The 25,571-nt window shown below is 41.3% G+C and overlaps 1 protein-coding gene across 1 annotated transcript in view; it reads right to left on the bottom strand.

Moving 5' to 3' along the window:
• JARID2 (jumonji and AT-rich interaction domain containing 2) overlaps positions 1–25,571 on the bottom strand; it is a 213,626-nt gene that overhangs the window by 62,440 nt on the left and 125,615 nt on the right. The window lies entirely within an intron of this gene.

The raw sequence follows: 25,571 nt of genomic DNA, 5'->3' as shown, positions 1-25,571 counted from the left end.
AGAACATGCTAATTTCTCACTTAAGCAACTGGGATTCTAATTATGATCTATCTTTATTACAGCTTCAAAAAGGAGAGAAGCTACAGAAAGAACTTAAAACCTTGTTGAGAAAGGATGCAATTTTATGTCATTTTCTTCCCTAATAGCAGAGTATTTACATAATGTCAAAGTGAAACATATCAAACAACACTGAAGGGAAGCCCAGGTCTTGTCACTCCACAGCAGCCTTGACTGTTGTGACTTAAGGAAAGCACAGTTATCATTCAGTATGGATGAAACGCATAATTGGCAAACCTCTTGTTTTTCACGGGTATTAACCTTAACTATTTGGGTAATAAGAGGTTTATTACTGTATTTTAAAATTCTGCAATCATGTCGCTAAGATAGCAAAAAAAACCCCTGAAAATCCCAGCAACGTTTATATGAATATACACGTTCCCTAATGACAACAAAGAGCAAAAGTAACATTCAGCAGTTTTCTCCCTAAACTCTGCATAAAATTGTCCATGTCCTCACTATCCCACCCCCACTGCCCCGAACAACAAAACATACCAGCCATTCTTAGTGCTTATTTTCATCTCCTCCATGGCAAAAATAACCTGGTGTTTACAAATTTTTTTATCATGGTGCTTATAATTTGTGAACTGGAAATGAAAGACTATTTAACATGTATATTTCCTCATATCTATGAACAATTATCTTTCTAGAATGAAGGTGTTGTATAGATCTGCCTGTATCTCCACAAAATTACTCAGATTGCTTTGCAAAGCCCCATTCCTTCACGCAGACTGAGGACTCCCGCACAGGATGAATGGGATTTTAATTTCAAGCAACTACATTTCTATCACCAAAACCATACATGCAGCCAGAGAAAAACGCTTTGTGTTGGCTTCTGTTCTGCACAAAACATATGCTCTCTCGGCAAAAAACAGACTATAAAGGTTAGCAAGCATCCCGGCTTTCTGCACAGCAATTTTCTCCCACTGATGTGCTTCATCAGCCAGGCTGTTAAAAACATTCGCCCACCCAATCTCTGCATCTCTGTACCTGCTCAAATCTCACGTGATCGATGATAAGCAAGAAGGACGACTACCACCCCAAAAAGTGAAGGTTAAGCCTGTTTCACAGTTCAAATGTAACCCTTTGCAGCAAGAATCATCCACACTGGTTTGTAGTATCCCTATTATCAGTTGCCAGAGCACTGAAAGAGGATTAGAGAATGACTTGCAAGTTTGGCATAGATATGAAATGAATTAGTGAACTGAAAGCACTTTTGGTTCTGTCTTTGAAAGTACACTCTATGCTAGCGTTCTTCTCTGGGACAAAAAAACCCCTGTGGGGCATGGAGCCTGGCCTGGCAGCATCACAGGCTCTTCACTACCCTTGACTTCAGCAAGGACAGAGAAAATGCCAGGTCTTACCTCTACTTACAACCATAAACTTTTGCCCCTTCCCCAGGGAGGCTGTGGAGACTTGTTGCTATATGGGCAGATGTGTCCGAGATGCTTCTCCTCTCAAACCAGTGTTGAAGATTGCTGTACTTCCATCTGCTCAGTGTGACCTCACCAGTGCCACACAAACAGGCCTCCTTATGAAATATCCATCTTTTATTAAAACCACGAGTTACAGGGTGGAAATATCACTGATTCAATTTACGAACACTAGTAAATGAAGGCACTCTTTTATGACTGCAGCATCCTTTAGGTTTCTGCAACAACTACTGTTCCTTTCATGGATACGTATGTGCTCCACAGGCTTCTACTTCAGTGCCTGAGAGTGCATACAGAGTGAGCTGTGAGCAAGAAATAAGCTATTCTGTAGCTACAGCATACTGGGATGATGAATCAAGATTAGGAAGCAAAAGACGTTCTTAAGCAGCCCTTACTTCAGATTTATGTAAACATGACCAATTTCAAAGGTGGGCCAGCAAAGGAAAAACACGCATATTTCAAAACATTAGCAACAACTAGAACTGTTTCTTTGTGAAGGCATGTATGCACCTTAATAAACTTGTATGTCCCCATGAAAACCTCTAGCAGCATAAAGCCAATTATTTCAGGTATGGTTTCACATTACACTTAATCCAATTTAAGTGTGAAGCTGCTGCCAAAGAAGGATTGTACCCTCCTTCTTCACTACAGTTACATCAGATGAAGCATAGCAAGTTGTACTCACACACCACTTCTGATCAGGGAAGAATAGAAGTGGTAAAAGTGCTCAGAAAGACACTGTGTGTGTATGATGGTGTCTGTCAAAAATTTAGAGAGGAACAGTGTGGCCAGCAGGACCAGGGCAGTGACTGTCCCCCTGCACTCAGCACTGCTGAGGCCACACCTCCAATTCTTGTCCAGTTTTGGGCCCCTCACAAGAAAGACACTGAGGTGGCAGAGCATGTCCAGAGAAGGGCAACAGAGCTGGTGAAGGGTCAGGAGCACAAGGCCTGTGAGAAGCAAGTGAGAGAGCTGGGGGTGTTTAACCTGGAGAAAATGAGTCTCAGGGGGAATCTCATTGCTCTCCACAACTGCCTGAAAGGAGGGTGTTGCCGCCAGGTGGAGGTCAGTCTCTTCTCCCAGGCAACAAGTGACAGGACCAGAGGTAATGGCCTCAAGTTGTACCAGGGGATGTTTAGATTGGATATTAGGAAAAGTTTCTTCACAGAAAGGGTTGCAAAGCACTGGAATAGTCTGCCCAGAGAAGTGATTGAGTCACCATCCCTGGAGGCATTAAAAAGACACATGGATGTGGCACTTAAGGACACGGGTGGACTTGGCAGTGCTGGGTTAATGGCTGGAGTTGATGACCTCAAAGGTCTTTTCCAACCTAGATGAATCCAGGATTGTTCAAATGCCTAACATCACACCCATGGCTTTGCTCTTTGCTTCTTAATGCAATGATTTCTGCTGGAATGGCCTATTTAGCAGGCATTTGGCAACAACAGACAGATTGGCATGAGCAGCAGAAAGAACAAAAAAAATCCTGTTTCTGTCCTCAAAATAAATTGCTCACTTTGTCCTCATTGAGAGGGTACACACTATGTAAGGCTTATAAATACGAAAACAGAAAAAACTTCACAAGACGGAAAAGGATGAGGAAAGAACTCAACATAATCCCACATCTAAATGTCATGTGAACACCCAACACACAGCTAGAAATATCTAGACTATTTAAAAATAAACAGTAAACCACCTTCTCTCAACACAATCTTATTTTCCTTCTACTGCTTTTGAGAGACTTTAAACACGTAACTATGACACAAAGTTCAAAAAAGCCTCAGCCTGAGGAAGTCCCACCTCCTTTAGGTACGCTTTTATTCTACTGAACTGACTGTTTAGGTCTGAGAAAGTAAATTTCAGCCAGAGACTAAAACTCCAAAACAAAACTATCCTGGTTGCAAAAACTCAGACTGCGCTACAAAACATTTCTCTCCCAATACAAATATACTTTTTGAAGCTTTTCTAGAGTAGAATTTGTTTTTAGTTGAATATTTTAAGCAAATTGCATTCTTTATAATTAAAAGACTGCAGTCTGTGTGTTAACTAAAAATACTTCAGAATGTCTTTTAAAATAGAACATCCTAGCACCATTCCTTTAGCTTGTAAAAAAGCTCACATTTAGGAAAAGACTTAATACACAAAGGCAGTCTTTTCTTTGCAAAGCAAAGCTCAGGCTAGTAGTACCAGTCTGTGTCAAATTTAGTAAACAATAATATTCTAGATAAAAATGCACGTTGTGCTAGCCACAAATCAAGTATTAAACTATCAGTATATGAGATTTATTTGTACATTGGTACAAAAATCGGACTCTTTTCAGTTTATTACTCCATAACTCCTAAGCAAAAATGAAGCATAAGTACTATAAAACATACACAAAAACAAATATGCACAATCGGCGTTGTAATATATTTGCATTCATACTAACCTATTTACAGAAAATTCTGGGTTTGAGAGGCTGCTCTCATGCCTAAGCATGTCAACTGGGAAGAGATTTGCAAAACAAACTATCTTCTGCGAACATTCTCTAATCTCCAGCAAACTGCAGGTTTTCACAAAACTTCCTGACTAGTATGTGCTACAATATGTCCTTGCTGTTTGGTCTCATTACCTTTCACTTACTCCTTGAACTCCACTTTTGCTTTTGTCTTTTCCTGCTTTTTTGTAGCCTGATGTTTCCTTTTTCTTCATAACAGCACGACAAGGAGTTAGGTTTCCAAAAGCTATAGGAACCATAGCTGAAGTAACTGCTTGAGCAGTACAGTTTTGTGACTAATTCCCATTTTCCTTCTCAATGTAATGTGCTTTTTACTTAACAATTAAGGGAAGGCTCTGGCATGGCTGGGCACTCCACCTCACAAATTTTGTTCTGACCACTCCATGCTGCTATCATTACAGCTTACCTTCTGCTGTGTACCTGGGTTATTTACTTCCTTGCAATGACGTTTTGCTGGCATGGTGAAATACTTATCTCTGAGGTTTACTTGGCTCTGAACGCCTGATCTTGATGAGGTCTGAAGTGCACCATCTTTTGGTCTCATTGGAGGTGATAAACCAAGTATGTAAATTGTGTAACTGCACCCTACAACGTGGCACTCGGCCTGGCACACAGCACGTCTGTACAGAAACATTCACTTGTGTGTGCAGCTTTGTTTAGCAAGGTAAACTTACCCAAACGTGACAGGCTGCAGAAATATTCTGCCCTCACTTAAAAGTAAACAAGTAATTTAAGCTTTACTAGTCAGGCGTCTGCTGGAAATCAGATGATTATCAAATGTGTAATTTCCACCTCAAACAAAATCCACCATGTGACAGGCACTTCTAGGCAAGCTCAAGATGTGCATGCAAAACTTGTTGCTGGAGGTATCATTCTTCATGGGACGAGCAGGAAATCTTTATCACTATCACATGTGCCAGCAGGAAGCATGGCTAAACTACATTTTACCCTTTCAAGACTCAGAGTTAAGTCCTAAGACACTCCCTCCCAACAGTAAGCTTTTAGAAGACCACCAGTTCATGTGACTAGGGCTCCAAACTTCAACAAGTTGTCTACATCCACAATGCCAAAACTTAAATGAAACATATTCTTTTTTCTCCCAACTGTGAGGGTAAACATTTGGATAATCAAAAAAAAAGATGGGAAAAAAATTCCCAATGAAACACAGGATCTTGTTGGCTGTCTCTGGAGCACACCTGAGTGCATGTGTTGGCTCTGCTGGCACTAGGCAGCGTTTCTGTCTGTACTCACACACCTCTGCCACCACAGTGTCCCAAGCTACGCTGGCAGGTGAATCAATGGCACCACACCAAGAGCAAGAAAGCAGGCAAGCGAAGGAGTCCTTTGAACTGCATTTCCTCTCCCACATGCCCCAAAGCTACTGGGATAGCATTTTCTGCCCGTATCAGTGGTTATCTGTTGCCCGTTTGATAACACGCTGGCTTCATCGCTAATGCCAGCAAGTCTGCAGTAGTGGAAACAGAGACTCAATCAGCATCCGTCCCCCCATGCCTGTTTGTACCAGGAAGGGAATAGAAGTTAAGAGACCTGGTTGCTCCCATCCATGCAGATACTGAGTGCAGGTAACTGGTGCAAAGCATGGGGTCACTCTCAGATATGGCTTCTTCAAAGTAATTTGCAAGATAATGTAATCCAAGACACAACCAAGACCTGTACTACCAGGTAGGAGTGTAATTCTTAATCCTGCCATAGATCAAAAGAATCTGGGCTACTTTTCAGCAAATTAAACATTCCAGAAAGGTTGAATGCAACAATTTTCAGAATCTGTTTTTACTAAGACCTTTATTCACCCAATCTTTTTTACCTTCTGTGGGCCAGTAAATCAAAATTGGGCCTAAATTAACATTATTTTAAACCAGATTTAAATTTTCAAGTGATCCAGTCAAAGCACAATATTAAGCCCATCTTTATTCAGTTCTTGATTGTTGAGCCTATTAGCACAGCACATTTCTGTAAAAAACACTTCTTGCTCTAAAACTTTAGCTACAATGAATGGATGCAGATTTTCCATTGAGATTTTTTGTGGTTTTGTGGTTTTGTGTTTTTTTTAAATGGGAAACAGTTGGTTTCTGAGAATCTCCTCTCCGGTTAACAACAGAAAGGTATTTGGAAATGGCATCTAATGAACAATAATTGAGCTAACCCACATGCTTCATGATGAACTCAAAGTACAGCCAGACACAAACTTTTTTTGCTAAAAACTGCTCCAATTATCATTAATTCTGGAACTGCCTGTTTTTCCTGACAATGCTCACTGATTACAAGAAGGTACTTGCAGTCTCCAAACCCACCTCATGTCATGCAGTTAGCAGAGACACTTATACCTACTAAGTGAAACAGCTGGCTGTTCAAACAACACACAAGATAGCATTGGGCAAAGTAGGGAGTCCTTAAAAGCTGCTGTTTACCACCCACCACCACTTTAACTGTAGAGGAACTGGACAACTCCAGCCACCATAAAAGAGCCGTGTACATACCCCACATCACATACACAAGCAGTCACAATGATGCAGGTATGGAGAGCCTGCCTGCTAGACTGAGGCCCATACCAGACAGTTTATAGAAGACACTGTAGAAAACTAACACTGCATTCAGATTTCACCTGTGGATCCAATAAGTTCAGGTGTTTGTGTCGTCTAGATAACCCTGAGAGGGCTAAATCATACTGGGTACTAAATGCCCTGGGTTTTTGCCCTGAAACATCCATGGTGGTCAAGGAATTTTGACACTACTCTTATGTAGCAGTAGGATTTCGCGGTGTGAACTTGAGTCCCCTTCATAGACTTCAGGATACAGGGAAGCAAAGAGGAACGAGAAACAATCCAAAAAACCAAAAGCATAATTAGTCAAAGTTGCATCCCTTCTCCAGGAGAATGAGCTTCTTCTCATCTTACTGCTGCAACTGGTTTTAACTGGACTTGATTCAAGAACAGTCCATGCTTATCACACACAATTTACATCACTGCAGCACTGTAGGCCAAGGGGTCACAACCTCTTGTTGTGCCTAAACCAAAACAGAACTCTGAAGTTACCACGGTGCAACTCTAGCACAACACAATTACAAAACCATGCATCTACCTTCAAATACCTCAACAATGGCATGCTTCCAGCTCAGACTCTAGCAGATGGAGAAAGGCTGACTTAGATTTAAATACATTAATGACCATCAAATACTCAAACCCTTCCACCTGTCCCATGTGCTAGTGGCTGTGGCAAGTACAGGAGGGTTTATCAGCTGCTGTCCAGAGAGAAGAAGCAGCGGGAGTGTGACCAAATGAGGATATGGCAGCTGAATGAAGCTCCCAAAAAGCAGTCTTCTTACAGCCTTTGTCATCAGATCACACTATAGCAACTGTCCATAAATCCAGGACCAAAGCCTTATTCCTCTATAAGTGTGGGATCTGGACAATCAGAAAGACAATGACTCTTTTAAATCTACTTTCTCCAGGGCTGTACCACCTGAGATTGGACAAAAATTTTTCCTCTCCATACAGACATGTGGTGAGCTATACATGGCAATAGATGGCAGAAGAGATCCTTCTGAATACTGGAGACAGGTGGTGCCACCCTTCCTTTGTCCTGCAACAGTTCTTAAAAATTCCCATTCTGGAGTAGCTTCATTTCTAGTCTAAGAACATAAGTACTGGTACTTCAACATTTGACTGCTCCAAGTTGTACTCCAGCTGTGTCTACACTGTGCCATATTGCACATTGCATAAAGCCACCCAGGCTAAGCCTTCAAATTCATCAGTCCACACGGGAATGAATCTAACAACAATGCTGCAGACTGTGAGTCCTACAAATGCTCCTGCCAAAGTCCTGGTTATTGCTGACACCCTCAACACCACAGCCAACAGCATTCAGCTGGGCCAGCTCAGATATGCTCACAGAAGCCACAAATGTGCATAGTAATGCAAAAACAGCCTCATTTGGAAGGAACAAGAAACAGGAATGTATTCCAGAAACCCATTTTGGAGGGGGCTGTGTCCTGAATACATCTCTTTCCTTGCTGTTCTTTGGGCTATGCATGCTGCAGGGGTTGCTCCCTAGAGACAGTTTATGATACTTGAAAGACAAGTTGACTCTTTGGGACTGAGCTATAGTGGGAGTCACTGCACTGGTGTGAAACAGTACCAAGCACCAGCTGATGAGTGCTGATTTCACCAGTACCATAAAAGCTACAACAACGTCCCACTTGTACACGGCTTACTTCTGCTCCTGCACCCATGCTCTAGGAGCCATTTCTCTTCTGCAGCATTCTTCACCTCAAGCTGCTACCTGGTTCTCTTCACCAGAGTGCTCTGCAAGCTGCTTACCAAGCACAGCTGAGCACAGCTACCTACAAAAGCACTTGGCAAATGGAGACTAGGGTTTCTGGTTCCTGTATCCAGAAGTGAGGGCTGCCCCTCTGTTCTAGCAGTGTGACCCAAGATTCCTACTCCTTAGCTTGAGCCAAACCCATCATGCCATACCAGAAAGTTTTACAGGAAAAACATGACCAAGGAGTAACTTTAAGGCAGGTCTGCCATTTTATGCTGTGCTGCTGCACAGAGAAAAGCATCACCACATGCTAGAAAGTTAAAATGCAAAACCACAGCAGCAGAAAAAAGAATTAAGGAACTCATTTACATTTGCTTGGTTTTTAATAATCACTATCAGATGTTTGAGTGTGTACTATGTCTGCAAACTTCTGTTCAAGAAGAAAACCACAAGAACAAAGTTATTTTTTCACATTAAACCCTGTCCCTTGTGCTGGAAGTAAACAAGGTTGAACTCCACGCTAACAGACACCTTCTCCACTGGAAGGAGGATGCAATTTCCAGTTCACTTGCATGGTCTCCACCTACTGGTAAGGAATCTGTCAAGGTCCTGCTGCCAGCTCTTGCTGAAGGTGGAAGAATGAAGCAACCCTCACAGTCTTTTGATATTCAGGTAAAGCCAGTGTGGTAAAGCCAGTGTGGGAAAGCCTAGGGGCACAAAATGGTCTCCCCTTCCACTTCACTGCTCTGCATCACACCATGCTGCTGTCTGTGTGGAATTACAGGAAACTTTGTTATCTACCACAGGCTTGGATTATTTTCAAAAGCATTTTTGACCCCTACAAAAAGATTTCCCACTCTATGGAAGACAGTCTATACAATGTTAAAACCTGCCCATTTTCAGAAAACTTGAGCATTGCCCCCTATTTAATTACAGAGAAGTCAAAACTACTTCTAGCACAATACACTGTGCAGCTTCAATAATCTTCTAGTATATTATTTTCAGTGTTCTCAGACATCTGAGGTACCTCTGCAAAACCTGTTCACTTCCCAGTTACCAAGCGGGAGGCATTAAACAAAACCAGCACAGTTCAGATGACAGAGCTTCCCACTTCCTTACTCATGCAATACCTGGGCACTACCCAAACTCCTGGTCTCTGATCAATTTGGAGATGCTCTTTGTTCCCTATGATATGCCAAATAATACCAAACGTATCAGCAGCTCCCTCCCTAGTAATTTGACCAGCTGCTAAAACTCAAGAGGATGCAAAATCAAAGCCATGCGACTGAAGGAAAATTCTCTTTTCACTTCGAGCAGCCTTTTCTCTTCAACTGTGCTTTAAAAAAAGAAAAAATTGTTTTACGGACCATTTCATTCTTGTTTTCCGATCTCAAAACAACACGCGTACCTCAACTCTAGCAATCGTTCACCTTTGCCCTAAAAGCAACTTGCACTAGCCAGAAAGCCACAGATTACTTCTGGCAGAAATGTCAAAAATAACAGTGCATGGATCATTTTAGCCATCATCTGAATGGCTGAGAAACTTCCTGTTCAATTAAGCCCTGCATTAATCCCTAGCATTTGAATACAATTTTCCATCTACTGGCAGGAAGTGATAAAAGTTGCATGGTCAGTAGGTTGTGGGCATTTTAACCTCTTACAGAGGTTGCAGATTGCAATTTAACCACACCTGAAACCACGTATCTGCACTTCCCATGCGGACAGCCTTTACAAGGCTCCTCTACCATCTGGCTATTACCAGGAACTCGACATTTCTCTTGTAAAACTACAACATTTAGATGCACAGTGAGGAAAAAAAAGAAAAGAGACACAAGATATCCTATATCTGCTGCACAGACTTTATTCTGATAAGCAGCAAAGTGATCACTTTTGCATAAAACACCCATCAGTCACATTTACTGTCTTGCCAAAAAGGATTACTAAACAGAAACATGCAAGTGAGCTATCAAGGGAAGGAAAGAAAAAATAACAATCAGTATATTCCATTATGTTAATCCTATGCTATTCTTACATAATTCTGAATTCCATTATGTTAAACCTATGCTATTCTTATATAACTCTGGAGATAAAATACAAATTTTAGCAGGTACTGTCTCTACTTTCTGGTCTCTTTTCCTTCATCAATGTAATTTTTTGCATTGAGTTTCCCTTGGAAGGAAACCACGACCCTCTCCAGGCTTCCTCCCCAGGAGTCAAACAGCCCATTCTTGCAAGTCAATCAGGCAGACGCAGTCAATTGTCCCAGTAACTCTGTTCATGCCTTCTTTCAAGCCATGCCACATCCTGCTACCAGTCAAACTGGCCTGAAAAGGAAAGGGGCCATTCACCTCAAACCTCTTCTTTACATAGATGCTAAATCCTATGAGAGGGGGCTGGCTGGACTGCCAGAGCACGCTGTCTTTCTCTTCCTCCTGAATGCCAGAAAAAGTAGTTGGGAACTAATGATATGAATGGAAACTATGGTAACAATTCCTGTGCCACCACAATCTATAGCCTTCCCTGCAGACTCTCTTTCTTTACCTGCAGTAGTAAGTATTCAATACTCTGTTGCTTCTTGTCACATGTGTCACATTCCCCTGGCCCTGGAGACTCCAGTAAAAAGATATGGTGCATATCGAGCTCATTTCAGTAGCAGGTAATCATAGTAAAAAACCCACACAGACACACACTAATTGTGCGTACACACCATGCATCTGTCCAGGAAGTGAAAAAATACAGTCCCTCTGAGAAGACTTTGTTCACAGAAGAGTGAGATTTATCAGTGCTTCTTCCCTAACACCCACCTTAATTTTAGTTTTAAGATACACGGCAGTACATGAGCAGCAGGACACCTGACATTTGATGATACAACCCAGATAAACTAAGAGCTTGATGATAGTGGAAGGAGAAAATCATGTTCCTTCTGGTTCTGCATCCCACTGTGCACTCTGACCAGGAAGTAATGGGAAGGCACAGTCCAAGTGGGGGGAGGACACAGGGAGTGGGACCACACCTTTCAGGAGCAGCAACTGCTGCCTCACCTGCATCTTCCCACCCTAAATGAACGGGTTCAGTTTGGTTTAAGCTGATCTCAGAGAGGCTGCTGCAGAAAAAAGGTGTGGTATGTGTTCTTCCCTTCACCTCCAGCCACATGCTCCTGCTTATGCCAGCACTAGAGCTCCTGAGACCCTATAATCAGCTGGGTGAGGAAGTCAGTCTAGCTGAAAATTAATTTATAGGTTGGGTTTTTTACTTTTTTGGGTTGGGTTTCATAAGCACAGAAGTGCTTGTGCTGGCACAAAAGAGGTGGCAAGAACACACTAGAGGGAAGAACAGGACTGCCTTTTCCAGCAGCAGCTCGCATTATCACCCTATGCTGACTGAGAAACACATTAGTTACTGAACTGTAAAACTTTAACAGAAAATGTGCCTGGCAGCAATGCCAGTGTCCCCTTCACTGTCAACCCTTTTGCAACAAGGAGCCTAGTTTCCACCAAGACAAGCAAGGGAGACAAATTTGGGTGGGCTTTTTTACTTGATAACCTTGGGGGTTTTTTAAGAGTTCTTTTGAAATAATGAAAAGGCCTGATTTCCATCACTTCTGCACCCATGAGCAGATCACCCACTACCTTCCCTGTATCATCACAAGCAAAGGCCCAGCTTACAAACATTTAAATAGAAAGGAGCGGGTGGCATTCCAGATGCTGCCTATGCTGACAGTGACACTGCACAGAAGTGCAGTGAGCACTTTCTAGGTGCCCCATGGTCAAAGCAGCTCCTCTGGAAGTGTCCCTGAGGTGTGGCTACAAGGCCCTGGCACTGATCAGCTGTGCCCAGCCTGAGGGGACACCTGACAGCAGGAGTGAAGGAATGGCCTCAAGAGTGGGCCACTTGTAACTTCCAGGAACACACACTTGCAACAACTCTAGGGTCACATTCAGTAGACATCTCCATTAGTCTAAACAAGCTCTAATAACTAATTTCACACTTCAAGAGGAGACCATCTTCAGCCATTTTAACCTGCTGGTAACCTGCTCTGTGACAGGCAGCAATGTGCCTCCTTCCTCTGACTGCATTATGTTAGAAACTCAACAAGCCACTGAAGTAATTCCTGCTGTGTATGTACACACACACACCAGCCTGCTCCACACCTCTGACATCTCCTCTCAAATGTGAATCATGACAACCAGCCTCAAACGTGATAGCCCCAACGCTCACCTTGCTCCTCGCTGGGCCTTTGTTTTAGCTGCAACCTGATCCTCCAAAACAGATTGAATGCCTAAGCTTAAACTTCTTTCCAAATCTGTGTTTTTCAGAGTCTCCTTGCAAGAGTCCCTGCCTATCGCTACAGCTGGCTCTCAAACCCCAATGGAGTCCAAACAGCCTCTGTCACAGCCCATCAGCAGCATCCATTCAGCCCTGTCACCTGCAGCTCTGGCTCTGAGGGACAGGAGGCCACTCACCAAGGAAACTTCACATCACTAAGCACAGTAAATTTACGAAAACGCCCAAAACCCTGGGATGCTTCCCGGCACCTTCTCTCCTCCTCAACTGCACTGAGTCAATATTTGGTCACTGATTTACTGGCAGTCCTCAGGCAAATCACTTTTGTATCCCTTTTCCAGGCTAAAATTAGACATTGACTGAAAGAGGGCAGGCAGAAGGATTAAAATCCTATGAAAAACAGTATGTGCACACCCACGCCGGCTTGAATCAGATGCGGTCCTGAGGTCAATTTGTCACATGGCCGTACAAAAGGTAGTGGCAAGAGTGCTCCCACACAGGAGTGGCAAGAAATTGGCAATTACTTCAGCTGGGACTGCTGGGGAACATTTGATGAACTCGACACCAGTTCACTTAGTTCTCAAAGGCTGGGCACTTGAAAGGCAATTGGTGAGAATGCCACACAAAACCGCACCAAGAACTGAAGAAGTGAAATTAGAAAGAACACTTGGGCAGCAAGAGAAAGCAGGCAATAAGGCCAGGAGCAATAGAGAAAATAAAACATTGTGAGGGAATGCAAAGAGCTGTCGGTATGTTCAGGAAAAGTGGAAGTCACCCAAAAATAAAATTGAAATCCTGTGAGGACCAAGGATGGATGACGAAGGAGAGAACGGCAATGCAGCCACAACATGCCTGATTAGAAAACTGCAGAAATCTGACAAAACACACAATCCTTTTCATACCCAGCCAACCACTGAGCCACAGGTAAACAAATATGTGGAGGATTTCACAAACCCCTCGAGTATTTTCTTGTTTTAAAATTATATTAAATATGGGTTCAGTAGCTTGGGATACTGTTCAAAATAACAAACAAATGCAACCACAGCGGGTTCTGTGAGCGACTGCCCTTAGCACTAAAGAAATCTTCATAGCTTAAAGGTGAGAATTAAGTCAACAAAGTCAACAAATAAAATAAATGCATCTTTTATCACACCATTACCAAGGGAAGACAATGCCAAAAGGCAGAACTAGAGATGCTTCTCCTGAGGCCTTGCTGGCAACACAAGACTGCCCCAATTTAATTTAAGTTTTGTTAAATCAGTTCAAATCCATGTGGACTGTTATGGGTTAAGAGTAGGTTAAACCAGTGCCTTGTTGACAGATAAATCAAAAAGACAGCCTGTCCACACAGTCTCTTGTGCCAGTTTAACTTCATTAATTTAAAAGCTGCATCTTAATTTATCTTAACATAAGCCGTCTAAAAATCTCAGCAAAGCACCACCACTAAGACCTGAATGATTTTGGATCAGTAAATCCAAAATCCCTTCTAAAGCTATACCAGATTCCAGCCCACCTTCCTCACAACCTGCTATTTTCTGTGGTGGTTTCCTACTGCAGACAGAGGCAGATTTTGCCTTTAGAAGAAATTTGAACTGCAATTCCATCTCCAAATATTCAAATTCTATACTTTGGAAAAGGTAGTGACTCCAACTTCACATTTTGAATCTATATGGACAGTATTAAAACCACACCAAACAGAGACATCCCTGGTCTCATACAGGGTTCAAAATCTAAGTAAGAATTTTGCTAAACATGCTCATCTATATTTTTGTGCATTCACCAGGGCTCTCTCCCTACCCACGAGGGACTCCTCACAGCCAGCTCCCAAAGTGTTCTTGCTCCTCCATACATTGTTACATACCGCTGCAAGATCAGAAGATACACTAGAAATAACTGGGTCACTAACAGTATCTCTCTTCACAGCCACTGCGTGACCTTAAACAACCTGACATGACTGATGTGGTCAACAATACTTTAAGCTAAATAAAATTAAACTATATGGGTAAGTTTTGCTTATTCAATGTTTTATACACGCATATACATGCACACACACATGCACACATGCTATGCATATGTATGTTATCTGCAGTGAAAAGCCATGATTGGAGACAAACATCACAAATATGAATAGCTGATTTTTAGATTACTATAATAAGCTTAGCAGAAAGTATTTCATAATTTAATGAGATAATAAACTGTCATAATTAGCTGCATTTTACATACCTTTCCCCTTCCCCAAGGGGAAACGAAAGCTTTAAAAGCAATCAAAAATCAAAACTAAACACTCCTCCAGATTTAGGAACCCATCCTACCAAAACTGGTGAGCTAAACACCTTAATACCTACAAAACATGGTTCTGAGGGAACTGAGAGTTTCAGACCATTTCCAGCTTTAGCCATTTAAGAAAGGCTTTCTAAATCCAAAAGAAACCAGTGGAATGCCAACACCCTCAAAGTGCAGATGCAAAGCAAAGCAGCTGTTGTAGCTCACATATTCGCTCAGCATTGGAGTGTCAAATTAATGACTACTCAGTTTTATTGAACAGTTCCTTTAGAAGGATTTAGCAGCCAATTATTACATACAATCATTTCCCTGAAGAAAGAAGGTTTTAGGAGGAAAGCCAGAAGTGGGGGGAAAAGAGGACAGTGAGCTTTATCATCTTCTACAAGCCAAAAGCAGCAGAGATGATCTGTGGTGTGAAACCCCACCACTGTGCCCATGAGGTTCCCTGGGTCGTAGGGAACAAGCAACAAGTCAGGGCAGCTCTTCCTCTACACCCCTCTCTCAGCAGATAACAGGGAATTCTCAAGAGGTATTTCTTGGCAAGGTTTTAATGTTCTGCATTCCACTCAACGAAGGAAAATCATGCTCAAGGCACTGTCTTTGGAACAGCTACAGCTGATCCAGAACATCAACCTCCCCCATCCAGACAGATGCCATGAAAAGTGAGATACGTCAAAAGTTAGGGTTTATCGTTATTTAAATGAATCATTTGTTCTACTACAGAACAAGGTGGTACTCTCCCCTCCCTTGACTTACATGCTTCTAGATAAGAAATACGAATAAAAACTATGGCACCTCAATTTACAGAGTCTCAGAAACAACTCCTGGGGGGGGAAAAAAATAAAAACCTATCAGTCTACAAATACTGTAAAAGTAGCAGTATAAATAGGAAAATTTAATGAATCAGCTTCATAATACAGCAGGGTTACAGCACCTACATGTGCTGAACCCAAGTTTCCTCATGCTAAGAGCAACTTGATGCAGAAGCTGTGGTACTCAAATGAATTTGTTCATGAAACAGAGGATGTTCATAACCTGCAGAAATGTGTCATTTTTGTGTCAGGTGGTGGGATGCAGCAGAGAGAAGGAATTCTTCAGGAGAAGCAGTGAAGAGTCTACAGCACGTGAAATGCTATTCCACAGCAGTACTGATGGATTGTAACTGTTAACAATGGGGACTTTAGAAGGCTAAAGTAATCAGCTGTCCAAAAGAAATACCTATGGTTTTTCATACCATCTCCAAGAAAAGAGCAGCTATTCCCTTATTCTTATTTATATTATTTGTTATATTTATCTTATTTATATTTCCTATTGTATAAGAAATATAAATCTGCAAGAAAAAATAAAGCCTGAGGGGGAAAACGAAACAAATCAAACCCCTTCAAAAACTGAAAGTCTCACACTGTGAATTCCAGCAATTCTGCCTAACACATGGCACTGGGGGGCTCTGGGATGCCACCACTCAAGGGCTGGTTGCTGCAGATGTCAGTAAGCAGTTTGTTTTCATCAATAACATAAGATGCCTGTAGCATCACCAGTTTTACTATGTTCATTGTTTATTAGAAAACACAACTGTCTTATTTGTTATTAGCTGGCATTTCTCAAGGTTCCCTGCCTTTATTTTTCTCTCCCTAGTATAAATGAGCACATTTGCAATAGTACAAATAATACAGTCTAAGGAGAAAATGAAGCTCACACTGTGGGATGTTCGTTGTGTGAAGCCAGAAAATTTAAAGCAGTGATAAATGCATTAAGTTACATTTCACATATCATTAAGTAATGCTGAATTCTATCCTTAGAACACCCATCTTGACAATACAGCCCTCCTAACAGAGGGGTGATCGCCCAGCAGACATGGCAAAGCACCGTGCTGCATTATATAACAGCATTTTCCAGAGGAATGAGCAGAGCACTTTCTGTGATGCACGGGGAGCACACAAGCTGTCACTGTGCACTCAGCAGCCTCTTCTACAGGGACTGTGCAGCAGAACCAAGTTGCTTGTAGGTGTATTAAAAGGAAGAATAAATGACATTCAAGTGACATCCATGTTTTGAAATGCAGGTAGTGCCCAGCATCACTGCGTTGCCTAATTAAAATCCACAGGACCTCAAGGCAACACCCATCCAGAGGTAAAGGACTCTCACAAAGGCACCTCAGGTATCACTTCTGCCTTCCTATCGAGCTGGTAGAGCACTGCTCTGCACTGCGACACCCGCTTTCTGCACCAGCTAAGCACCATGATTTATATGTGTCAGCATTCATATGGAGGGAGGGGAGGGCAAAAAGAAAAGAAACACAAAACCCCATCTAATCTCAAATCTCATCCCACTTAAGAACTTTCAAGGGCTTTTCAGCTGATGAGGTGTGCTGCTGGAATGGAGTATTGCCAGTGCTCAGACCTTCTTGCTCTGTGTTTCATCCACCCCAGTATTGTAGCTCAAAATCTTCATAAATCCTCCCTGTTATATTCAATCTGGAAAATAACCACTGTGACACAATGCTTTGGAACTTTTCATTTCTACACTCATTAAAATAACTAAAGAACTGAGACTGACATTGGGCTTTTTTTGTGGGGTTTTCCACATCCTCGTTAAGAGGTTCCCTGGCTGACATGACTCAGAAATTTAGAGTTCATTATACAGAACCACTGAAATTAGTATTCTGTTCATGGGCTTAATAGGTATTTAAGCAATGTAAGAGACAGGTTTTGTTTTGTTCTTTTTTAATTGATAGAATAAACTGTATTCAAATGCTCAGAAAGTCTCACTTGTCTGAGAAGCAGAGAGAGATGAATGAGCCAAGCACAAACAGTCCTAGGGCCCTTTGTTGCCAATAAGTGGGTTTCCTCCTCCATCTCCAAGCCCTTCATAATTAAAGATAGCAGCTCACCTAATGCTCAGGAAATGCCGTAAACATTTGTTTTCATTAAGGCTCATATTGGGAAACCACGCGGATTCTGTTGAATAAAACCTAGCAGAAAAACACTTCAGTAGAAAAGGTTGAGACGGTCCAAAGAAACAGCAGAGTAAGGAACAAGCAAGGAAGAAAACAAAGCAGAAAAGTCAACAACTAATTCATGCATCCTGGACTGACTAATGATCACTGAAGAAGTACAGAGAGGAGCACAAACAGAAAATGGATTTCTGTTTTAAGGACTAAAGGGTTCAGTGCTTTTCATACAAAAACCAGCAAACCAACAGAAGAGGTTACCTCAGAAGAGCAAAACATTCTTCACACTGTTAAAAAAAATGAACCTGAGTGAGAAAAGCAAAGAGGGCTTTTGCTACCCTTATTAGTTACTGGGGTGGGAGGGGTGCGGAATATCCAGGAAGGCAAGAGAAGACTTTCTTTGTCCTACATTTTATTTGGAATCATGAATAACACTGCCCTACATCTTCAACACCTGTTCTTGATCTACATCCTGGAAGCATCTTGCTAGAATGCTCCCCCTAATTACACCCTCCCCTCTCCCCACCAAGAAAGCTGTCTAACTCAGCAGGGTATTCTATCTGAAATAGGAAAAAAAAATTCCTGAATAAGTGTGTGTGTGTCCTCCTGCCTCCACTTAAAGGAGTTTTTGTCAGTCTGCTTTTTAAGCTGGGAATGTCAAGCTCTAAAAGACATGTCCCCTGAGCATTGAGAAGTCTTGGGGGAAAAAGAACACCCAGAGGAAAGGATAGGTCAGAACAACCACAATAGTATCAGGGTCTGGAAATCTGCCCAGATACTGAAATACTGTTGCCTGTCCTCATGTCAAACACTATTTCAGGCCAAAGGTCTTTAAAAATCATTATATGAAGATATGGTATGTGAAGATTACATTCACACTTCCTTTTAGAAGACATAGTAACAAGAAGTTGTAACAAATTCCCTTTCAACTTGCCTTTTGCATGTTAAAAATCAGAAATAATGATGTGACATAGCTGCATTTCTAATATCAGAGCTCTGTCTCAGGAAAAGAATCTTCATCTCCCACAGCTGAGAAGCAACAAGAAACAGCAACAGGCCCAGACTCTGCCTTTCTCACCCATCCCAGCCAAGAAACTTCCTCCCTCTGTATCAAGAAGACCAAGTACTTCAGCAGTGACCTATGAGTGTTTTGTTGAAACTGGGAAATTAGCATACAGCTGCATCCCCAGGCTGGCAGAGGGCTTTGACTGGCACGTAAAAACCTGATAGAGAAGCAAATCAATCTGAAGCCTTGAACTGGTGCAGGTAACACCATGGAATCACACACACACACCCCCCCCCCCCAAACATCTACAGCAGTCAAGTTTCCTGAAACTGAGCAGTTTCAAAGTAACGGGCTGGGAACCAGTGCTCAAAAAGATGCAACTAAGAAGCTGAAAATAATGACCATAATTTGGAGTAAAGTTCCATATTGAGAAGTTTCTGTGACTTGAAATAAGAGGAACACAGCATGGCTTAGGATACAATGGGGTACTTTTCTCATAAAATACTGAGATATTTTCAGTGAATTACCCCATAATACTGGAAAAAAGTCTAAAGGAGAGATTATTCCACTTTTACTATAGATGACATATACTCCTTGTAGTCCTGCTGAATTAGTAACCCTGCACAGCTACAGCCTTGGGGCAAACGACACAATACAGGACCTCCAACGCAGACTCTGCAAAAAAGGCTTTGAACGAACAATCTCATGGGTGAAGAGGACGCCCTTCTCTGCCACCAAAATAATCCAGCACCCAACAAGTGTGAAACCCAGGTATGCAGCCGTCCAGTCAAGGAACAATTTATAACTTCACACTGACCACCTTGAGCAGAGGCAGCAAGACGACACAGGCCAGGTAAGAGCCTGGAGAAATACATGGCAGAGGGTACACGGCGTCACTTTCTGATGGTTCATTCTGTGGTGTAAAACTCCAGCAGGCATACACAGAGTAAGATAATTGAAAAGGAAAATAAACAAGACTCTTTGAAGTCAACTTCCAAGTGCAGTCAAAACCACGGGCATTTAATTTACAGCATTCTTCAGCCTGCAGACATCTTAGGAAAATGTCCAATCCACTGAAATCAATAATAAATAAGCACTTTCAATGGATGCAGGAATTAACTCTTGTTATTTAAAAATGGATTTGAATGCAGTTGTGCTGATAAAGCACTCTCAAAATCCTCCTTCAGGGAGAGAATTTATTTTTGTTTATTTATGAGTATCTATGTTAATTTAATATCAGAAAAAGGAAGAGCAATAAATAAAGCCAAAAATAAACACATATACAAAACAGATATAAATAATATAATTTGCTTATACTTTGCCCTTGAAAACAATAAAAAACTATTACTCCAATCTTTAACTGCTTAGAACTCTGCCAATTAAACTTGAAGATGGAAGAGACATAGAGCAATGAAGTGCTGTGCAAGGCCACCCAGTATGGCACGAATTTGAACACAAGGCTACCTGGTACTTAGAGATATTGTGGGTTGTACTGCCCAAAGAAGAACAGATGTTTGAATTTATGTTTTAGTCGGGTCCTGCAACCAAAAGCTTCAAGGAAAAACCAAACTTTTTTCATGTGGGGTCCTTTTTATGAATTACTTCAATTGATTGTTCTGATAAGAAGAGTATGGCCTTTACTCAAATGCTATCTCCCCTCTTTTTCCATTTCTTATCTGATTCACCTTTAAAGTTTATTTTGCAGTCCATCTGGAAACTGGAAGCAATTAAATATTCTTGATCTGGGACGGCCTACAGCACAAGTATCACAAGTGAATTTAACAGCAGGATTTCAGTGCAACAGAAATGAAATAAAATGGGTAAAAATCAAACCTTGATTGCATGGTAACACTTGTCTAGGTATTACTTTATACTTTAAATCTAATTTTCAGGTAATGAGAGGATTTCATAGGCCTAGAGACATAAAAGTGAGGGTCTCAGAAATTGTGCCACACCTAGTTTGTCTTCTTGTTACGTTACAAATCAACCAGGTGGGATGAACTAACTTTCGAGGAAAATCAATAGTGGTCAATTTTTCTAACCAAGATACTGCAATTAGAGGGCCAGCTTGATTTCAGGCTTCTGACCTAAGAATCAGGGAGGCTGAAGGATTTCTCATTCTCTACTAGTAAACGTCATGATTTTCAATGTGCAGGTGTAAAGAAGATGTCACTAAAAATAGAAGTAATCAAGAGAGTCCCAGCTGCTTACTTTAACAGCAAACTAGACATATGCAAAAGAAAAACATGAGACTCCCTTCTAAAAAAAGAGTTGATTAAAATTTTAGAGTAATTTAGCTTAAAATGCATATTTTGCTTGACAACTTGCAGAACAAATTGTCAGGGGGCCAGGAATAACCTAAAGCATAATAAAAGAGTACAGGAGACACAAAGTAAAGGGTTTCAGAGTCTCTCCCTTGCCTCATGAGGAATAGGAATGACCAAACAAGACACCATTGTTTGCTCACTTAGAATAAAACTGAGAGCAATGTTATCCTGGAGGGCTGACTTGATCAGGGCACCCAGCCACCCCCCAGAGGGACTGATGCTGCTCCTGTTCATCTTTTTCCCCAAAGCCACCTCTGCTGTACTCCCTGTGGTGCCCAGGACATCTGTCCAATACCAGTTCCACTAACCCAGCAGAAAACCACCTACCTTTGCCTCGGCCAGGTGACAAACCACACCAGACTCAGCCCAAATGGGGTCAGGGGAAGGACACACCTCCTTATGTGATACATGTATCACTTGGCTGCATAGTGGGCTTTTAAACTGCAATTTCCACCCAACACTCTCAACGGGAGGCAAAGAGATTTGCATGGCTGACCAACAGCCCAAGGTAGGGTGTTCATGCAGTTGTAAAACAGAGGATCTTCTCAGTAGGCTTCCTGGCTGTGCAAAGTCACAGGTGACAAAGTGCACAGTGCTTAGCAGGCCAAAGTAAAACAGTGTGACATTGTAATAATCACGTAGAGCAAGACGTCTCCAAAGAAAGAGGGGGAAAACCTCTGAAGATGCAGGTACCATAAGAAACACGTCCATCAAAAGAGCAGTGCAGCTACACTGGCTTTCCAGGTGGGATGTCTGCTCAGACAGGCACTTGTGGTAGAACTTCTCGGTTGGAAAGCACATTTCAAATCTAAGTCATTCAACAAAGCAATGGTATCAAACCACAGACACCAAGTGAAACAATGCTCCCCCAAGCCAAGGGGTTTAAAAATACAACAGCACACATGCAAAGGAAAATATCTGTTGCAGAATAGCTGACTATCCAAACATCCGTGTTTCTCCGTTAAGCTGGAATATATAAAGCTGTACATAAAGAGCTATCAAAATTATGATGAGGTGCAAAGAAAAGTCTCTCAGACTTAAAAGGCTAACGATGTGTTGTCTCAAGTTTTCATTTCTTCACCCGAGAAATTTTAACTTACACCAGAATATGTTTATATTAAATTCCAAAAGCTGCCATTTAAAATAAAAAAATTCTAAAAGCTGTCCTTGACACTCAGCATACATACACACACATGCTCCCAGTTAATTTATTTTACAGAATTATGACTTCAATGAACAACTCTTCAACTGCGAAGAAAGATCAAATCAGATAATAGCTCCACGAGTAACCCTTTTAACTAGGGACCTCCTAACTCTCTACTCATATCCCAAATTTTTTGTCCATATAAACAAATACCTACAGGATTTCATGAAAGTGAAAGCATTACAGGCAAATGACATGTTGCAAGAGAAGAGATATTAGAAACAAAAATCTGTACAAACTTTATTGAAAAGATAAATAACAGCTGCAGGAGCTCCAGGAAAGGAGGAGGGCAAGGGAGGAGAAGAGGAAGAATGGACAGATATCTCCATAGTAACTACAACTATGAAACTCAGGGGAGAACTTGTCTGAAAGCTGAAAGAAGGATGCTACCAGAGAAAACAGACTGCGATATAACTGGAAAAAAACCAGAAACTTCCAAATAATTTTCCACATGGTCAAGGGTCCCTTAAGCTTTAGTTTATTTAATTAGAGCCAAGAACAAATAGAGAGAAAAGCAAAGAAAAAAAGCATAAAATCAAAACATGATGATGACATGGCCATTACTGTACAAATTATTTAACAATAAACATACTGCTAAAAAACCAAATACACCAATATTCAGGTTAAGAAGAAAAAAATAGTTAGTTTCCCTCAGGAAATTCTGTGCTATTGAACACAACAATGGAAGAAGAGAAAGGAAAAGCACTATACCAGCATAAGCTAGGTGATACATGTAAAATTACCTTGATTTTTCTATCAATACAAGAGACCTGACTAGAGGAGATTTTTACAATACAGAGGTTTATACTTTTCAAATGCAGTTCAGACTTAGAAAACTCCTACAAGTCCCAAACTGAGATGCTGGTGACACGGACTGACCTATTTCTGAGCAGTAATCACACAACTCCAAGCCTCTGTCATCCATCTGGGAGTCTCAAGACCCACACCCTTACCTGGAATCTTAATCTGACCCATAACAACACTAATACCCACATTCCTGTCAGTTTTGGTGAATCAGCAGTAGCTCACATTCATGCTGTCATTTGCAAGGAACATGTTGAGAACATGTTCCCATCACTCACACATTGTCCATGTAAGCCACAGGAATAATACAGAACAGGATTTTGTATAGTTCAGTGTATGCCAAACCAGCATGCAATATGAATACAATGTTCAAATACTTATAAAGATGAAAAAAACCCAACCAAACCAACAAACCCAAAACCCAAACCAAAACAACAACAAAACAAAACATAACAACGCACCACCAATATTCTTAAAATTCAGTATATTAGGACACACTTCCACCTTAAAATATTGGAATGGTGCTCTCTTTTTTAGTATCATTATCTTTACACAGCACATAGGACAACACCAGGTGTAGCAAAGAATTATGTTAGCCCAAACATCAGCCTAGAGTTTTATACAGACAATGGCTTATTTGCATTAAAATAATTACTTTCACATTGGCAAACAAATTTGCCTGAAAAAAGTGTCTTTTTCAACTATTTCGTACATCATTTTAGAGTGACCTCTCCCTAGTATTAAAGTAATCAACATCAAGCCTGTAAGGCACAGGGGTGAGACATGAATTATGTGAATCACAGTTAGGGATGGGTTATCAGGCAGCTGAAGGAGTGCGGGCCATACACAGAACGACAGAAACAACTGCACCTATCCTGTCTGGTTTGGAAACTTCCTTGATTCCTCAGTGAATGAGTCCAGACTCAAAGTCACAAAGACCTTTCCCAGCAACTCTGACTTCTGAAAAGATGGTGGCAGGTGAGAACAAGCAAGTTTGAATTGGACATGGCGTAACACTTCTCAGCTTGCTATAAATCATACCTTCATAATTATTAAATCACTACTCAAACAAGTTGTTTACATAGCTGCCTACCCACAAAGTTCAAGTGTTCCCAGATTATTGTACCTTGTTATATCTTTGCATGTCAGATAGAAGAATTCGTGTCACAACTTCTGTTTGTTCCTTATGAAAATACTGAAAGAACATTAATCACCCTATTTCTTCCTTTTCAAACTACATACAATGATCTTCTTGACTTGCATTATAAAGCAGGTAATCTGTCTTTTTACTATTTCTCTACAAATCCACTCCAATGGACTATTATTGCTTTGTTTATATGGCTAGTTATTTAAATATAAATGTGCAGCACTAAAAATATATTCCAATCATATCAGCATTTCCAGAAAAGGAGGGAGCGTGGGGGGGAGAGGCTTTAAGAAAAATTATTATACATAAATCTTATTGCCATTTTGGTTTTATTGTGGATTAATGCAGTTCTTCATGAGCAAACAACTAGTGCAGATTTGCACTGCCTACTGAAATTAGAATAAAATAACAGAAGCACCTGGTTGATAAGTGGGCTTTCATTGTGTTGTAGCAGGCAACAGCTGAACACAAACATATTACATAGTGTTCCAATTAGTGAAAAGACTGTTCATTAAAAAAGTCCTGGAAAAACACTTTGATATTAAGAGCAGTCTCCTGCTTTCACACCCAAGTCATAATACACTGCTCTCTCCATCATCTACAATACCAAGCAGAAATCCCTCACAAACTTACAAATGTGGGAACAGCATTGACCTTGTTTTACATCTTGCATGAAAGGTGCTAAGTCTAGTGCTAAAGAGACTGTTCATTATTAACTATAAAAACAATCTGACAAAAAGAAAAAGAAAAAAAAAAAGAGGGGAAAAAGATCCCCATCCCCAAATCCCCTCAACCTTTTGACAGCTCTACTGCAAGAAAGTCCTTTGCAAATCAAGCTGAAAAGGATATATCACTAAAAGAAACTACTTAAATTAGCAGCTTGCCTAATATGCAAAAGCTTGCCTACCCTTGACTGGCTTTTTTTTGTGCTGAGGGTGCAAAACAGCTCTGCCAGCCTAGCAGCTGTGCAGCCACCAGCCAGGGGAGATCAGCATGCTTGTCTCCCCCTCCTTGGACACATACTCCCACCTTTTTATTTGACAAACCTTAGCCCTCATGTTGCTCCACAATGAGCCAGTTCAGGGAGTTAAAACTGGCATCTAAAAATAAAATTTTAAAAAGACAAACAGGAAAAAGGAGCAGGCAGCAGGGAGCCAGCACAAGGCAAGGAGCATGAGCACATCCCATGGGTTGGCCTTGCTGTAGTGCACAATCACACTTCTGACTGTCACATGCTTGAGACCGTTAGCAGAAAGCTGCTGTATTAATTAAAGGCCTCAGAAGGTTCCTAATAAGCA

The sequence above is a fragment of the Corvus cornix genome, chromosome 2, assembly GCF_000738735.6.
Source record: "Corvus cornix cornix isolate S_Up_H32 chromosome 2, ASM73873v5, whole genome shotgun sequence".
Classification (NCBI taxonomy): Eukaryota; Metazoa; Chordata; class Aves; order Passeriformes; family Corvidae; genus Corvus; species Corvus cornix.
This window is presented reverse-complemented; position numbering and strand designations above follow the sequence as displayed.